Raw genomic sequence first — 19,609 nt, forward strand, 5'->3', positions numbered from 1 at the left:
TCTTCAAGCAGTGGTACAGGAAGAAGTCTGCATCCTTCAAGAAAAACATGATTTTCATGCAGGACAATGCTCCATCACACGCGTCCAAGTACTCCACAGCGTGGCTGGCAAGAAAGGGTATAAAAGAAGGAAATCTAATGACATGGCCTCCTTGTTCACCTGATCTGAACCCCATTGAGAACCTGTGGTTCATCATCAAATGTGAGATTTACAAGGAGGGAAAACAGTACACCTCTCTGAACAGTGTCTGGGAGGCTGTGGTTGCTGCTGCACGCAATATTGATGGTGAACAGATCAAAACACTGACAGAATCCATGGATGGCAGGCTTTTGAGTGTCCTTGCAAAGAAAGGTGGCTATATTGGTCACTGATTTGATTTTGTTTTGTTTTTGAATGTCAGAAATGTATATTTGTGAATGTTGAGATGTTATATTGGTTTCACTGGTAATAATAAATAATTGAAATGGGTATATATTTGTTTTTTGTTAAGTTGCCTAATAATTATGCACAGTAATAGTCACCTGCACACACAGATATCCCCCTAACATAGCTAAAACTAAAAACAAACTAAAAACTACTTCCAAAAATATTCAGCTTTGATATTAATGAGTTTTTTGGGTTCATTGAGAACATGGTTGTTGTTCAATAATAAAATTAATCCTCAAAAATACAACTTGCCTAATAATTCTGCACTCCCTGTATTCCCACTCCAAACAATGCAATAGTGGGGAAAGTGTTGGACTTCTGAGGGGTTAAATTTACTGTTCCCACTCCTATTAGTGCATAAGTAGAAAAAGTGTTGGACTTTGGAGGGGTTAGATTTACCGTTCCTACTCAAGACACCGCAACACTAGGGAAGCATTGGACTTCAGAGAGGTTAAATGTACTATTCCCACCGAGGTGTAAGCAAAATCGATGAAAGTACTTCACTACAAACTAATAAACTCTAAATATAAACATTATTTAATAATATAAATATATATATATATATATATATATACATTATGAAAAATAAAATCAATTACATAAGAAACAAATCAAATTGCATATAAGAAACTCAACTTTGCTAACTACCAAAAAGAGATCCAATCTAAAGTAATAGGTTTAATTTCAATTAATACATACACATATCCAAATAAATATCATAGCACAAACTTTCAGAATCATAATACCAGAAATAAAAAGTGCTAAACAATTAAAATTCTAATAAACATACATAATCAATTATCAAATAATACATTTGGCTCAAATAACATTCAATTATGTAAGATCTTACCTCTCAAACAAATATATATTTTTTTCAACAAACTGATTCAAAAGAAGTAAACCTCGACATTGAAACAGACATGTTTAACACACATATAGCTACTAAAATCCATAGAAAAATAAATTAAACAGTGGAACAATTAAATAATTATTACTACCTTCATTATTTCACATATTTAGTAATCAAATAACAAATAATGAAAAAATTTATTAAATTACATCCAATTTTATTTTACTTCCCACCCAATATGCCTACAAACCTGGCTGCCCACATCTAAAATATAATTTTTAAAAATCAGTATTAAACAATGTGCATAATAATAATCAAATAATTAACTGGCATTTAATAATTTATTGTTGATTATTATTTTCAGAGATATTTTGTTGTTTGCACATTAGCAATCACAGCCTCAGACAAAAATGTTCTTCAGGGCTGTTAGATAGAAATACAAACATTTTAATCAAAATCTTATTTACAAATCTTATAATTACATTTTGTAGAATGGAATAATCTGACATAATTTCCAAAATAAACTTAATTATTTTCTGCTGAACATATTTCATCTGGACCTATGAGGACAGTATCTTCAATCCATGACACCTCCTCTCCAAACACAACAATAAAATTGTCAATATTCAAATAATCAGAATATAATATTATACTCTTCCTCCTAAATACAAAGTGGTAGGTCTTCCAAATAACACAAATTAAAAATGAATAACCAATTTAATTTTATAAGTGTATGAACAGTGATCACATGCCTTTGGTCTACCACTAATATACTTCTGACAACTAATAATCCCACCTGGTTCCTACTTCATACACTAAATTGGTATCTAATTAGCCCCCTCGTTATTCATAAAACGTTCTGCATATTGTTAGAAGACCTTTTATATAAAAGTAAAAACATGATGTCTCTCAAATGTCACAGTAAACCATGGATTGTCTCCAAAAGACATGTATAAACCAATTACGTAAAAATATTTTCTCCCAATGAATTATGTCACATAGGAACACCACTTTAAGTATCCTCCTACTTCAATTGAGATTCTCTGTAGCATCAAATTCAGGGAATCATCTGAACTTTTGAAATAAAGACTTTCTGATTTTCAGTTTGTTTGTGGTAGCCTCTGCTGTTACCAAAATACTTTAGACTGAGATGTAGATCCCTATGCATTCCAGATTCCAGCATTGACTTTTCATTTCCACTACTTTGCAGCTGAACCCTTAATTAAGGTGTTGATATTATATTAGGATATCATAATTCCTTTGATGCAGTAGCCTGTTTAATACAGCTGTGATATTCTAGGATATATATCCAATTAGGGGCTCCAGGTGATTCTGTTTTTTACATTGACTGTAAATTCTGTGTGTTAAGGTGTCATGACCACAGAAACTTGCCAAGTCAAATCAAAGAAGTGCATGAGAAATGCAAAGAGATATCCTCAGTGGAGACAGCAAAGCCCAAACTGGAAGAAGGTTTGCAGAGTAATCTTGCACTTATTTCAAACGAAGAATCAAGAAGAGAAGATCCAAGATGGCCGCTGTGAGTCCTGAAGGTTAGTTACAGTTCTAGTCTTGCAATCGGTTGGTTGCTAGGTTACGAGCTCTCCAGCTGGAAGCCTTGCACTTCAACTGAGGTCTGACAGGAATCAGCTGTGTGGAGAGAGAGCGCGCTTCTGAACAGAAACTCCTGTGAGGTAAAATTACGTTTGAAGATTATATTACAGAAAACGGATAAATATTGTCAAGGTTTATTCGAAGAGTTTGATAGTAGACCGTTCCCGTGGAAGTCGGCAAGGCTACAGAGTTAATGTTTGAATTAATCTTATGTTTACAAGGTTCTTGTTTAAGATATTAAAGTCAAAGAAAAAACGAACTTTAAAAGAGCTAGTATCTACAAATGTCAAGGTTATAAACGAAGGCCAAGTTTAAAGGAGAAATCCAACTGTTAACAAATAAGCATTTACAAATTCAATGGTAATAAACCAAAATAGAGTTTAATAGAGAAACAAACTTAAATAAACAAGCATTTACAACTACAAGTTATCGACAGATGTCGAAGTAAGGAAGGAGAAACTAACTGTAATAAACAAGCATTTACAAATACAAGTTATCAACAAATGTCGAAGTAAGAAAGGAGAAACGAACTTTAATAAACAAGCATTTACAAATACAAGTATTGACAGAAGTCACAATAAGACAGGAGAAATTAAATAACATCAGCTGATTTGAAGAATGCATTATCACCAACTATATATATATATATATATATATATATATATATATATCAACATAAAACCTATCTCTAACAAAGGTTGAGAAGTTCTTCCAGAATCAGTAATAAGCATTTTTTTAAGAAGAGCTATCATTTATAGAGAGAAGCAAGGCTACAGAGAACTCAGGGTGAGTGAAGAAATAATAGAATTAAAGAGAATTAAGTGTTGAGAGTAGAAAGTGAAAAACTGATGTTGTATGTCCCTAGTAATTGCGACTGTGACTCTTGCAGGTGCTGTATCCAATCTTAGATGTGAAGAGGCAGACTGAGTACTGACATTCATCATCTCTGTGGCAGTCTCTCTACCATCCCATTCCCCTTTCCCCCTCCGGGGTACTCAGCACGAAGGATTAATATTCGTTGTGAGTAGCTCGGGTCGGGACTGAGGAGTTATCTTCTGCTTCTGAGGAAATCGAATTGAAGTATCCTGACATAAGGTCCTTTGAGCTGTTTAACTTCATAGGTTATTTTTATAAGCACATTTTATTGTTTTTAATGATGATGTAGCAAACACACCACAAACCTAAACATTGCATCCCATTCCAGTCCTCACCTCCCCACCCACTCCCCTTAGCAGCCAATCCCATTAATAAACATAATTTCAAGGTAAAGTACTCTATGGTAAAGACAATCTGTAATACTCCCACCATTTGCCCCACATTTTGCTTAATTTCCGAGGACAGCCCAAGGCAGAATAAATCGGTTCCTCTTGCTTGGCACTCTAGTCCATTGCAGAGCACCACTATTTCAAACTGGGCAAGTTTGGTAGTTTTCAGGAGAGTGCAATGTCTCTTTTGATTATCAAGACTGGCAACCCCAACAATGTCCTGCCACCCTGTGACCCCCTGAACTCATCTAACAGAGCCATTTTTGGAGTCAGCTCAACCGATCTATTAGGAATCACAGAAAGGGCATTGTCTATACAAGCCTAATACTGGGAGATCTCAGGACATTGACAGACCATGTGGAAAGGTCTGCTGCAAGGGACTGGCAACAAGCACATCTAGAGTCATCTAGAGGTAATAACTGCATGTCCTAGTCTTTGGGATGTCAAGTTTGTGACATGCCAGTACTGTCATTGGATGAGTCTAAGGCATGCGGATATCGCTAGTTCCCTAGGAGCGATGCAAGCCTCACGCCATTCAACCTCCTCTAATTTGCCCACCCATATCTCATATCTCTATTTAAGTGAGTCCAGTGTCTCCAGGGCATTACAAGCTAGGGTCCAGTATATCTGGGAAATACCTCTGAGACCCAGTCCCCCCCATCAACAGTTATGCCTCCAAGACGGTGAATTCTGGCACCTCCTGCAAGGGTGCACTATACTGACCAAGGGCATGAGGCAGCAAGAGATACTTGTGGAAATTAGTGTGGAAACGGAGTAATGAGGTTTGGGGATCAGAGAATGAATACATGGTATTACCCTGCCACACATCACCCAATAGCGCATTTCCAATGGAGTTCTAGCATCGGAAACAGTCCAAATGTGCAACCTGTTCCAATCAGCGATCTCACTAAATGGGAGTTTGCTTATACAGATGCCTGTCCCAGCCGGTAAACCATATTGGTGCCTTCCACAACAGCAAGATCACTCTAGTGATCTCTGGAAGGGTAAGGGAGAGTGGGCGCCAATATAAGTAATACAGCCACCCTTCAAGGCTAAAGCCAGACAGTTCAAGCTAGTACACTGGGTCACCCGCCAGTCATCTTACCATGCATGACCACTAACTGAGATGCCCAATCACTTAAATGGATGTCTTCAGCCACCGTCGTACATCTTAAGGCAACACTTGGCTTGAGCGATGCAAGCGGGGCAACATCTCCACATAAAGATTGAAGCAGCGCTACCATATAATTGAAACATGTATTCAGATTTTGGAGCTGGAAGTTCTGCAGAATCTCTTGGAAGTGGGGAAGTACCATCATTTTAGTCAATGCCACTCTGCCCAATATGTTCAGAGGGAGGTGTTGCACTTTACTAGACTTTTCTCAGTCCCTTTCAGGAGGGGAGTGAGGATGAGAGTGCAGGTGGGGTCCAGTATTATTAAGATGTGGACCTCCAGGTATTTAGAGCTTAGACGGCAAATTTAAATGCCACACTGCCAGTCTGATGACACATGGTCGCCCCTTCTAGAGGAATAAGGTGCAATTTACCTCTGTTTATTCGGAAGCCAGGCGCCTCCCCGAAAAGGCAGAGGAACTCGATGGTCTGCAGGGTCACTGAGAAACAGGAGGATATCATCTGTGCATAGTGCAATCCTATCCTCAGAAGCTCCATCTCCACCCCTGCAACTGAGCATCACAGTGAATTATAGGAGCTAAAGGCCAATGGCAAGAGCGGAGAAGTGCGGAGAGAGGGGGCAGCCTTGCCAGGTACCCCAGGAGACTGAGAATTCAGGACATAGTGGGGGTCATTACAACCCTGGCGGTCTTTGACCGCCAGGGCTGTTTTGGAGGAAGCACTGCCAATAGGCTGGCGGTGCTTCCAGGGGCATTACGACTGCGACGGAAACTCTGCGGTTGCACTGCTGGGACCGGCGGTTTCCCGCCACATTGGTCCCGCCGGTTTAAATCCCCCAGTTGCGGTAAGAACCACCATGAAAAGGCTGGCGGAAAGGGGAGTCATGGGGCCCCTCGGGCCCCTGCAATGCCCATGCCAGTGGCATGGGCAGTGCAGGGGCCCCCTGCCATGGCCCCTTGGCGCTTTTCACTGTCTGCTAGGCAGACAGTGAAAAGAACGACAGGTGCAACTGCACACGTCGCACGGCCGCAACACAGCCGGCTCCATTTGGAGCCGGCTCCCGTGTTGCGGCCGAGATCCCCACTGGACCGGCGGGCAGAAACCAGGTTTCGGCCCAGTGGGGATCTTATAATAGACCCCGCGGGAGTGCAGCCGCACTGGCAGCCGCCCGGCGGTTCAACCTTGGCGGGCGGCGATTGCCGCCCGCCAAGGTTGCAATGAGGGCCAGTATGTTTTTAACCAGTACTTAAGCAGTTTATCATGCATGCAGGATTGCTACCATATCCCTGAGACTGGGACCAAAGCCCATCCAGAGCAGCATTGACTCTAAGTAGCTCCAGTGGACAGTGTGTAAAGCTTTTTCAAAGTCAACAAGCAGAAGAACATCTAACTCTGTGAGCTCTCCAACATGCGCCAGGCCACATGTAGCCATTGAATACAGTGTGGGGTACTACGACCTGACATAAGGGAGCATTGGTCAGGGTGCATCAGGGATTCGAGGACTGACTTAAGCCTTGTCACTAAGATTTTTGGCATATATTTTAATGTCCGCATTGTTTTATGAGGTGGGCCTATAGCATGTGCATGTTGATGATGGCTGATCTGACTTAGGGATTACAAAACTAGTTTGAGAAATTGTGTTCAAGGGGAAGGACTCATGTTTCACTGCCTCTGAGTAGAACTGGAGGAGTTGCAGGCTCACAATGTCTATGAGTTTAGAACAGTACTCAAGAGGGAAGCTATCTATGCCCTGGGTCTTACCGGTTTCCAAGTTTTGAATGGCTGTTTAGATTTTATCTGCGGTGATTGGTATGTCTACGGTCTTTTGCTGGAGTTGTGTCAAAAAGGAGAGGTGTATATCTGTAAGCAGTGGTTAGGCGAGCTCAGGGGTCGGTTGTATTTGACAGGCATGCAGGAGCTGGTAGTAGTCTGTAAAAGCAGTCACAATACCCTCATCGGTAGTGACCAGAGACTTCATAGCATCTTCAAGGGCTTGGACAAGTCTATAGTTGATGTTTCTGTTTGCTAGATGATAAAGGAGCATGAAACTTCTATCCACATATTCATATATGCTAGTGGCACACCTGGAATGGTGGACCATTTGCAAGGTTAGGTGACGCGGTGGCCTTCTATCTACCTCCAACTGTTTGGTTAGTGATTAAATTGTATTAAGCGCAGCCTCTGTCTAAGTTTTAGTTATATGGACCTTTAGTCTGTGATGGTATGATCTCTGCTTCTGAGTTTGAGGTAGGCTCAGGGCCACTGGAATTATGCAGCAGCAGAGGGTCAAATTATGCAGCAGGGTTGAGTAAATTATGTGACAAGAAAAAGCAAATTATGAGACATTATTCAGCCCGGTTTGTAAAAGCATTAATTCATTATTTCATCGTATTTTAAACTTGGTAACACTGTCAGGATGTTGGCTGCAATCCATTAGTATGCGTTTAGCCCCCCTAAAATAGCAAAAATAATCAGAAAATTGACCAGTCTACTTTGCGAAAGAGCCTTCCACTGCGCAGCAACATGTGTCACTGTATTTTTAATAACTTTTGAAACGTTAATGCTAGAAACAACTTTTTTGTTAAAATATGCAGATTATGCGGCAGATGATGGATTATGTGGGAATTCTGGCAAAACCATAATTATGCGAAAATTGACACTGTAGCACAGTTACATAATTCCAATGGTCCTGGGCATGCTTAACCATACCATGCCGTGTGAGTTGACAGGCTGTTCAGAGCACACCAGCTGTTCGAACTGTCTCACTCAGTAGAAGGAGTTTAGTTCCTCAGATAGGCAATCTATGCACTCTTCGTATGTAAGGAACCAGCCGTTCAAATGCCACGCAGGTCTCTTATGTCATGCTGGGGTCCCAAGCTGCAAGAGCACGGGGAGTGGTCAGAAATGCAACAGGGGAGCATGGCAGCTCCCGATGTCAATCAATCAATCAGGATTTAAAAAGCGAGGCAAATCACTCTTGAGGGTCTCAAGGCACTGGCAAAGTTAGTTGCTTCCCGTGGGGGAAGACTTGAGTTCAGCATGCCACCAAGTGGCGTTCCATTGTGAGGTGTTGTGAGGTGTTGTTCCCAAAGATAAAGACTTTCGTATTGTCCGTGTTGAGCTTGAGAGAGTTGACCTTTACACCTCTGTGAAAATTGATTCTGGCAGTGGAGGAGTCTTCTGACAGTGACATGATGAGCTGGGTGTCATGAGCATAGGAGATGTTTTTGAGTTCATGCGATCTGACGGTGTTTGCTAGGGGGGTTATGTATTTGTTTAGGAGAGTGAGAGTGAGTTACGATCCTTGTGGGATGCCACAGATGATACCTTTGATTTTTCAGGTGAATGGTATGAGACGGATTCTCTGGGTTCTTCTGGTGAGGTTTAGGGCATTGAGAGCAGTACAGAGACATCCACAGCTGGGACGAATATATAGTTAATGTGGGACAAGTCTGTCTAGGAGTTAAGGGACTTAGAAAGGGCTTGCCGGTTCCACAAGGGTGGGCCAAAGACATCTAAGTCTGGATTGGAGATTGCTTTGAAGTGTCCTCCCTGGAGCAGCACCCTATATGGCAATGTTGCAATCATGGCAGTGAGATCTCAGAGGGTCTACCCCTGCAGATGGGGAGGTATATAGATGCTCAGTTAGTTGTACAGCTTCCCCTCTAGGGTCCCAAACACCCCCATGTATCTACCCGGGGGATCATGGAAGACTTCGGTAACCACTAATGGTAGACTTTGGTGCAGAATAATTGCTGCCCCTCTGGACCCCTTAGCAAAGCTAGAGTGGTAAACATTTTTGTAGCCAAACCAGCACAGGGGAATCGGCAGAGGGTACCTAATATGTTTGTCTCCTGTTTTGTTGGCGGTTCCCTGCCCGCATCCCTACTAGAACCCGAACTTTCCCGAGCCTTCAGCACTAGGGTGGGACTACATTCCCTAATGTGTAAAGGGCCTGGAGTCCATCTCACGATGATAAAACCCCACTCCAGCCTCCTGCAGCATGGGTCACTTTGTTGACGGTACCCTGTCTACATACCTACTGGAACCTGAAGTTTTCTAAGCCTTCAGCACTGGATGGGACTGCATCACCCAGTGTGCAACAAGGCTGGAATCCAGCGCAGGATGATAAAAACCCACAGCAGCCTCCTGCAGCATAGGTCACTTTGTTGGTTGTTCCCTGTCTGCATTCTTGCTGGAACCTGAACTTTACTGAACCTTCAGCACTGGGGTGGTACTACATTTCCCAGTGCTCAATGGGGCTGGAATCCAGCGCAGGACGATAAAAACCTTCTCCCGTGTACTTCAGCTAGGGATCCACCCGGGCGTGTCCTAGGTGAAGACCCGGCCAAGATGGTCCAATCATCGCCTTGACGAGGCTGGGCCACCCCTACTGGCTTTATTGCTCCACCATGGTGTAATCGTGCTGCATAATGGTACTGTGTTTTTTTCTTATAAGGACTGCTCTGGGCAAGCAGAAATCCCTACCAGTGGCTTTAGGATCTTTTCAAGTACATACACCCACCACTATGGACAGTTTACTGGTTTGGTTGTTGATGTAATTTCTAAAGGGAATCAACTGGCTGAAGGAAGATCCAGTCTCTCACTGCCGAAGACATGGTTCCCCAACTTACACCATCCTCTCCCTTATCCCCACTGCTTCCCTCAGCGTATCTCCACATTGACTGTTTAATGGACATTCATCCTACTCAAACCATCACTTATACTTCTATTGAAGGTAATGAGGATGCAGTGTAGGACATATTCTCTCCTGAATCTGGTCCCACAGCCAAACGTGGAAAGGGGACATCTAAGCCTAAGGCGGTAAATATAAAATCTCCTGTGTCTATTACTAAACAGCAGTCTGGTGTATCTTTCACATTGAACCCTGACATAACTGCCTGGGACATTATTAGCGGACCTCTGAGTGAGCTACTTGAGTTCAAACTCTGTCTTCTGTATGATTGTCTTACTGCCATTGAAGATGTCTTGGGCAAAATCAGCAAGTGTGGGGTGTTTGTCTGAAATACCTGAAGAAGGGCATATCATGGCCATTACACCAATATCCCATGCAATTATTGTGGAATTTACAACTGGGTTCAGCTCTAGTGAAACACACAACAGAGAGAAAAAGAAAGTTCTGAGTGCGTCCATGCCCTCTGATGCCCCACCTGTGCATAAAAGTGATGATGTTCTAATCATGAGAGCTCAAGAAAGGCAGTCTATCCTTTCCTGTTGCTATGAACTACACTAGTTGGGAATCCCTCCTTATGATTAATTTACCCCCAGCTTCTTGCCCCTACATGGAAATTCTAGTCAATGTCCCAAGTCTGGCACCCGAAACCACAGAGTGCACCCTTGAGTTTAAAAAACAAAGTGATGCACTGGATTTATAGCAATGTGGGAAGTGGTCGAAATCTTCATGAAAACTTATTTTTGAATGGACAGTTGGGGGGATAGGCCTGTTACCCAGTCAATCACAATGATATTGCATCATTACAAATTTTCATAGGCCCTTAGTAGCAGTGATGGTTTTTCATCATACTGATATTGGCACAGCCCAGTCAGGGCAAATACATTGCTATGCCTCTGGGTTATTTTTATAATCACTTAGCACCTATAACTAGGTGGCAGGATCCAATTTATCCACACTTTGAGACACAGCATACAGACAAGCCCGTTTATGGGAATAGGTTTATGGTCCACTCTAGACTGGAGAACAACGATAGACAATAGATGGGGAAGTTTGACTTTGCTAAGGTCTCGGATAGTAGAGGCCCTGTATGTCCATTTAACACTTTCCCCAGTGTTACTCCTCGTCCTTGTGTTTAAGCATTCCTGGATACCTTTGGGCTTCACAAAAGTGTGCAGAACCCTCCTGTTATGCCTGACTTGATTGATGCCTTTCAAGTCTGCAGCTTTTGTCATACTATGTACGGGAAAGCTCCCCATTCCCCATACATAGCCTTGCTATTGGGGATGTCATCTTCCCAAGCCTTGTTAATATCCATCCTTAATCGGTTGGCTTGATCATACCTGGCCTTTCTATAAGATCTCAATGTGACAGCTTAGGTTAATTTGGTGTATTGTGTACTGGTAACGATTTTTTAGTCCCCTCTGTTGTAAGTAGTGTAGTTACGGAGCTAGAAAGCAATTTTCATCTGCCAGAGAGCTCCACTAAAACGTATTCTCCATCTCAGCCCACAGTGGTTTCCTGGAATGTGACGCAACACCTATAGTGTGAATGTATCAATACAACACAACATATGCCTATTCCAAGAAACCTGGACTACTAAACCCCTTATTTGAAGTGCGGTATCTTTCACATGAAATTCCAGCTAAGCCGAGCAAGTTTGGAAAGGCTATGGCTGGCCTAACAATTTGGGTGAATTCCTCTTTAAATTCCAAAATTCGTCTACTAGCTGTTGACTGCCTGAAATATTTGGTATTGAAAAAAGCAGGGGGAGGTCCACAGTGTGACATTTATGCACGTAGGGTCAAACGTGGTTGTGCTTCTGCGTTATTAAATACCTTGAAGCATATTTTGACAATCATCAGACACAAAGAAATCATATCCTTGCTGGGGACCTCTATACTATGTTTGAGACCTTTGACATAGAAGACATTGAAATCAGGAAAGAGGAGGATGAAACATGGCCTATCCCACAGTTGGAGCTCACCCAAGTTACAAGATGGTCCCAGGTTACTCTCCAAATAAAAGCACTCACTTTTGAATTGGGTGTTAGGGTCACCAATAGGTGCCCAAAATCAGATTTTAAGGGTGTGTATACATTTAACAATTGTCTGTCAAAAAGTTGCATTGATTATATTTTGATTGACTTAAGACTGTGGTCCCAAGTTGGTGACATGGTTGTACGAGAAAGAGTGGAGAGCAACCACAATCCTTTGTTCCTTACGTGGCTTGCACTGTTTGATAAGCATACAATTGACTCTTCAACTTTAATTAGCAGTAGTGATCGCGCAAGGTGGTAAAAAAAAACAGAAATCTTTTTAAACATTAGGAAAGATGTGGAGGTGACATTGAGCAAGGTTATAGAAAATAAAGTTAAGGAGGGCAACCCTATAGATTTTAGTGAGTTGCACAATGTGTCATTCCAGGATTCAGCAGCTTATTTTATAATTTCTCTTACCATTAGAAAGAAGCCCCTCCCAAAAAGCAATACATGATTCATCCAGCAATGTAGGTACTTAAAGCACACCCTGGACAGGGCAATTAAGATGAAAAATGTATCTTTAATTTTGTCTGCCAGAAAGAAACCTAAGTGTGACTTGTTGCATGCTAAGAAGGAGTAGGGTTATAACAGATGGCAAGACTTAGCAGATGCATGTTCATTCAGGCATGATTTACGCTTCTGGAAGTGGGCACCACTGTTGCAAACTCTTTGGGGTTAGAACCACAAAATCACCCCATCTTCTGAATGGCTCACTCACCTTTTAGCCCTTACCATGGGGAGGTAGTAGCCACAACTGAGGGAGCCCTGATGTATAGTAGCCTCCAAAATTGTAATACCCAGCCATTTACTAAAGAGGACTTAACCAACTCTCTGACCAACCTTTGTGAGAGGAAGGGCTTCAGGCCCAGATGGTCTGCCAGTAGATGTCTTATTACATGACATTGACCTCTGGGCTGAGTACATACTATCTCTATACAATGCAATTGCATTGGATGCTCCTGTCCCTGAATCGTGGCAAGGAGCTGAGTTAATACCATTATTATACAAAAAGGGTGAGAAGTCTTTACCAGCTAATTATAGGCCCATCATCCTCATAAACTGCATACAAAAAAACTTTAGTTGTATGGTCCTGGTAAAAATTCAAGTTTGTATATCAGAAAATGACATCATAAGCCCACTTCAAGCGGGATTTAAAGTTAAGATATCTACAATATACCATGTCATTCGGCTTGTTTGATTCACTGGAAGACTGTTTTGATCGGCAGAGGCAACCTGTATGTTGCCTTTGTCAATCTAAAACCTGCCATTGACCTTGTCCCACACTTGAGGCTGTGAAAGGTTTTAAAGGTGATGGGCATGCCTCACGACATCCTATCCTTATTGATTAGGCTTCATCAAAAAAACTTTGCTCGGGGCAGACGGAGAGCACAGGGCCAACGGACTGACAAGTGCCTGGTGTTGAAAGGTGTTCATCAAAGTTGTGTACTGGCCCCCACTCTTTTCTCCCTATTTCTAAATGGTTTGGTTGATTATCTTTCTGAGTGTACAGTGGATATTCCCACCATAGACAACACCAAGACCCCATATCACTGTTTGAAGATGACACTCTCCTAATTTTGAAAACTCTAAGTGGTCTTCAAAAACATCTTAATAAATTTGGCATCTTTTCTCAAGACTGCGGTCTAGAAATTAACGCAGGCAAAACAAAATGTATGGCATTTAGTCAATATAAAATGTTTAGGTGTAGCTTAGTGCTTTGGGATAAGACTTTGGCAAGGGTTAATTTGTTTGATTACCTGGGCACTAAACTTTTCTCATCAAAGATGTCATGGTGCCTACATTTCAATAAGGTATGTGTGAAACATGGGAAGACTGTTGTTCATAATAAACATTGTGCTTGCTTTACAAAGCCAATAGCTCCAGCTCTACAGATTTATGAGGCCGAGGCTCTTGGTGCCGTGTTATATGGCACTGAGTTGTGTGGCTTTAGTAATGTGTCTGCGTTCAGAGAACCTATTCTTAAGACCATTTGATTCCCTCCTGCCTAGCACTCTGTTGTTCTTCTTATTTTTGGATATGGGTATCAAAAAGGCTGCTCCTAGGGCATCTTTATGCCATTTGTTATTTTGGTGAATAATATGGGCTACCCCAGAGTTGGCCCATTATGCTGCTGCTCTACAAGATATCATCAAGGTTGATAGATTCCACAAAATCCCTTGGCTGAGTTTGATAAAAAAAAAAATCTTTAGGCTTTGGTGATTTATGGCACCATCCATCTGTAACACAAATTCCCTCTAGGAGGGCATTGAAAAACTGTACTCAGCATACACACTATATAGGGAGAAGCAAAAGAGCCAAAGAAGGACTGGGACCTGATCACAGTTCCATTAGATAGGAAACTATACTACCAGTTCAAAGTGGGGACACCCTCGAAGTCATTTACTGCAAAATGGATGTGATCACATTCCATAGTCTGTCCTTTCTACATCGATCATACTGAGTGCGTACTGCATGTGCTGATTGCATACATGGAATATGCCCAGTTCTGTTTTGCATGGCTGGCATCCATCTGCAGACAACTGTACACATCTAGCAATTGCTTCACTCTCAGGTTACTGAGAATGGGTTCTTGTTCTTGTTCACTGTATGCCTCTGCTGTAGAAAAATGCCTGGGTTTGATAAGGGTGAAAAGAAGAACTGCCACAATGGAGTGCTTTTCCGAGCCGCCAGGCTGGAGAATAAACATGGACCATACTTACATTTTTCAGTCCTGTAGACGGTGTACTGGCGGCAGATTGCTGACAGAGGGAGGCCATCAGAGGACACAGTGGACATTGCACCATGGCAGTGGCTATGGAAGAGAGGTAAGTCTCAAACACACACACACTACCTTAGCCATATGTGTCCTCCTGAACTACACACTACTATTCAGAAACCACTCCAACACACTATTATTCAGTGCCACTTCATAACTACACAACAAACACATGCCAGAAACACATATTGCCATACATCAGGGACAACATAACGCACTATTGACACTACACTCACACACAACCACAACAAATACCACAACTACACACTCATTTACACAAACACTCCCATCCAAAAGCAAAACTAGACACATCGCAATGACCACCACACAAATGCAACACTCACCTGAATGTTACACACAGCCACACAACACAAAGACAAACATACACAGCAACATCGGATCCATATGCAAAAGGCACACAATCAGACACAACCACATCACTCACTCCAACTTCCTCCACCTCAACCAGCCAATCCAATCTCTCTCACACACACACACCCACACACACAGACTCCATAAACAACTGGAAGCACAACATTACAGGTACTGGTCCCCTTGCCAAGTGCACTCGTGGACATAGTTGACAAGGGTGAATGTTATTTCACTGTGGTGCAGCATTAATTTGGCAATGAATACTCACAGAAAAAATTACATATGTGTATGTGTATAATGTTTGCCCTGTACCAGTGTGTTCCTATTAATGTCAGACACACTTGTGTTCCTGACATATGCATGTCACAGTCACTTAAAAAATTACTGTGAATTGTATATCTCTGCAGTGTTCCGGAGCTCATGTGCATTGCACAAAACGTACCCTGGCAATGTGGAATTCCTACCTTTAACTCTGATGACGGGGGTGTGTGTTCTCTGTGGTACAGTGGCAGCAGCAAAGCAAGGTCTTGTTGAGTTTTGTCCTGTCAAGAATGGAAGTAGAATCAGGAAAAAAGGTAGGATTTTATCTCATTTTCCCCATAATCTGCCAATTCATTTGTGGAGGTGGCACCACCACACTTGGCTTGGAGATAAGGAACATCCATATCTGCTCGGCGGGAAAGGTGGCTGGGATCCTGCTGTCAGCCCCTTTCTCCTATGATGCCGTAAATGCAGTTGGGCAGTTCTGGCGGAGTCGTCAGGACTTAGCCAGGTTATCGGCTATGGGACTACCAAAATCTAAATGGGGCTGGCAGACCACCTAGTAGGTGGACTGGTTAACCAACGAAAAATAAACGGCAGGATCCTTAACTCCATGATCTAAATCAGGCCCCATGTTTTTAGTACTGATTTTATTATTGTGATATATTGGAATTTGGTTTTATCAATCACGCTGTTCTTAAAAAGGACATTCTTGCTCACTCTGTGCTTCTTCCAAGGCTGCAGTAAGATAGGTTGCCGGTGAACGTGGTACAAGTTTTGTCTCTGATATTCATAGAAAAACACACATCCTTACGTAGGGACATTTTCTCAGAACATCAGCTGTTTTATTATTAAAACACTTCCTTGTTCCTTAAATGTTAGAGTGAGATTCCAGTTAGAGAACTATGACTGTATGTTGATTGCTGAATGCTTTGCTACAGCTGCTTATGCAGGCTTCAGGCCTTTGCCCAGGTATGGGGGATAATGTCTCCCCAGGGGAACCTGAAGGTCAGAATTAGAACTTAACACGCTGTGCTTTAATATAGCCTAGATAGGAAATAGTCTATTGACTCAAGTGAAAATATGGCAGCGGTCTGTCTATGCTTTACTCTCCTTGTCACAGTTCTAATCATGCTGTATCGTCCTGGTTATTGCAGCCCATGGTTTACTATCTAAGATGCGGCACTGCTAGAGCAAAACCCGGATTGGAGCGAAAGGTATCACCAGTAGTGGGTCAGACTCAGTCTCCCACACTGCAGGCGATTCTGAAGCTCAAAATCCAGTAGTCGCATTAGAATAATGAAATCCTACGCGACAGTATTATGATTTCCATAGCCCATAATGGAAACGTGATATGGCAGACAGGGTATCAGTCATGCTTGCGATGGAGTGACCCCATTCATTAAATTTATTAAGCCAGTTTTCTACAAAGGTCTATGGGCGAGGGGTCTTAATCCCCTCAGGGAAGCCCACATAATTTGCTTGAATGGGATTGATTTTCTGCATCATCAGCACTGGCCTCAAGGATGGGGATGGTGGATTTAGTCTAGTTAGTTTGGCTTTCAAGTCCAATGAGCCATTCTCTGGAGTAGACACTCAGTTCTCCACCACTGTTGCCCATCTCACCATGTTACAAAGATCCTGACGCAGCAGGGAAATGTCGACATTGACATCCCCAATTTGATATTCGAGGACCTTGCGTGAAGCCTGGATAGCTTGTGTTATCTAGTGTGGGGAGGCAGAGGTTGCCTGCAGAGAATCCCTAACTACGAGTCTTCTACCAGCATCTGAAGAGCAGATAGTGAACTTGTCCATTTCAGAATGGAATCCCTGCACATAGAGCTTGTCTTTCCCCGTTTGGTCAGTAAAGAGGGGTGCCTAACTCAGACACCATCCCACAACAATGGGCTGGTGCAGAACAGCAGGGCCCAACAGCAGGGCCTAGCAGCAGGGAGGAGGGTCAAAGGGGTTTTGCAGCATTAGTGCTGCAGTGTTGTGTATTTATGGTGACACCTGCTCTTGGCCTGCTTACCCAGAAAGATGACAGGGCAGCATGAGCAGCCAGAGCTGGGCCACCACAGGTTGATAGAGAAGACCTATGGGCTAAGGAGCACAGGGAGGCACGGTATCTAACCCATGCAAGCTTCCGTTTACTCTATTGACCATAATGGGCAGCAGTGTCACCTTGCAAAGTGTCTCCAGTTTAGGGGTTTCACTTCAGCAATCAAACAGTCTGGTAACCCTCTAAGGATCTGCAAGGCAGCACGGACATCTAGGAAAGACAGCCATCCACTGATCCTAAATGTTACCACAGGACGGAAAACAGGTGGGGGAGGGATCCCCTTTGGGATACTCAGTGGCCCAGGTCAAACTCTATACAGAGGGGAAGCTTCTCATTAAATCTGCTACATGGTAGCTAGGGAGGGAACCACCACCTGCCAACGATGCACTCCGAGCCTCTGAGTCCCGTGTGTTTGAGCAGGTTCTATGGAAGGGGAGCACCACCCATGGAGGTATCAGGCACAGGGCCTCAGTAGTGGCGTTCAGGGGCCTTGGCTCACCCCTGTGGGTCAGGTCATCCAGAAAGGGTTTGGTTGGGCAAAGGGCAGCCAAAACTGCACTTTCTGCACTCCAGAGGTAGGCCTCAGCAGGTCAGCACCAAGAGCATTCACGGATGATGCAGGAATGCAGAGTGTCTCTAGCTGGGCTCTATGTCTTCAGTCCTGCAACACTCCCCTGGCATCCCTCACCACAAAAAAGTCCAGGTGAGGCATGGAGAAAGGGGCATCAATGGAGCCGTTGAATTCCATCTGGATCAAGGCCCTAGTTGACGGCCTTCCCCTTTCTGCCACAGCATCCATCACTTTGCTCACCCGAACTGGAGAAGGGATCGCTCCAGGGGTCAGCTGGGCAGGCACAGTATGTCAAGCACACACCGTCCCTGGTCCTTCACTACCCCCAGGCCCTCACCAGGGTTTGTTTGCAGCAGAGTGAACAGCCTCAGGGCATTCCTTAGCACCCGTGGGCTGCCGACATTCTGTCAGAGGGAGTACAGCAAGGCCCACAGCATTTGTTGTTCCCCCCTGGTGAACCTCCTTTGACCCCAGAGACCGCTGTAAACAGTTGAAGCAGCATGGTGAGGGCGCCCCTGCGGTCAATGGGGGCCCAGGGCAGCAGATGAGGTAGGAGGAGGTCCTGTAAATATCATTAAGATGCGTCCACCATCTTGGTTGCTTTAGCCACACCCCAACTGTATAGGTTTATGATTCAAGAGTGCAACTGGTGTTAGGAGTATGAAGAAATGACCAATTATAAATGAATACACAGTAAGTGAATCCTGGTCCCAGGTGGCTAAAGGCACCAGTAAAGTGCCAGCTGGACCAAATTAGGCTACACTGGAAGAGTAGTGGGAAAACCACATTAAGGGAGGCGTCTGGGACTTATACCTGCCCTCTGAGGGCAGTACAAAATTGTGCTGTGCTTTTTGTGAATTGGTAGTAAAAGTCAACATTATTGGACAAGTGGTCATGTGAGCACACAGGCCTAGCAAAGTATTATAACAAATATTAATCCTAAGCTACTAGGACTAATATCATGTTGCCAATACTCATAGTCGTTGCACCAGTTAAGATTTGTGGCAAGAAAGTTACATGGGGCCTGTTCATAAACAAGCATCCATGGTATGCCCTGCCATCATGAGGTTGAATGTGCTCCTACATTGTGAAGGGAAACTATGGTCTCTTAATATTTGACCATTAAATGATATGGATAAAAAGCAATAACTCACTCCCCATTCAACATGCAGACAATAGAGAGGTGCAGGCATGATCGATAATGTCATGGAATTAGTTTATATGGCTTAACATGCCTTGAGAATTTTGGGAAAAAAAGATGCATTTAGTAGGCCATACAATATCTTTTCACCAGGTCAAAAAAAAACAACTGACGGAAAAGGTGGCATTTTGAGAATCAATTCTTGACAGATATTACACATAAATAGTTGAGTGAAGGTGTAATGTAGGAGAGATGGCTGAAAATAATAAACCTGGTAAGGGATTAAAAGAAGGAGGTGTTATGGCCTGCCTGTCTTCAATCTGCACATGGCCAATATGTCCAATCCTGAACCCTTGATGACTGTATCAAATCATGGGTGAGTACAGATGTCACTGCTGTGCATTTT

Source organism: Pleurodeles waltl, chromosome 6, assembly GCF_031143425.1.
Source record: "Pleurodeles waltl isolate 20211129_DDA chromosome 6, aPleWal1.hap1.20221129, whole genome shotgun sequence".
In the NCBI taxonomy this organism is placed as follows: Eukaryota; Metazoa; Chordata; class Amphibia; order Caudata; family Salamandridae; genus Pleurodeles; species Pleurodeles waltl.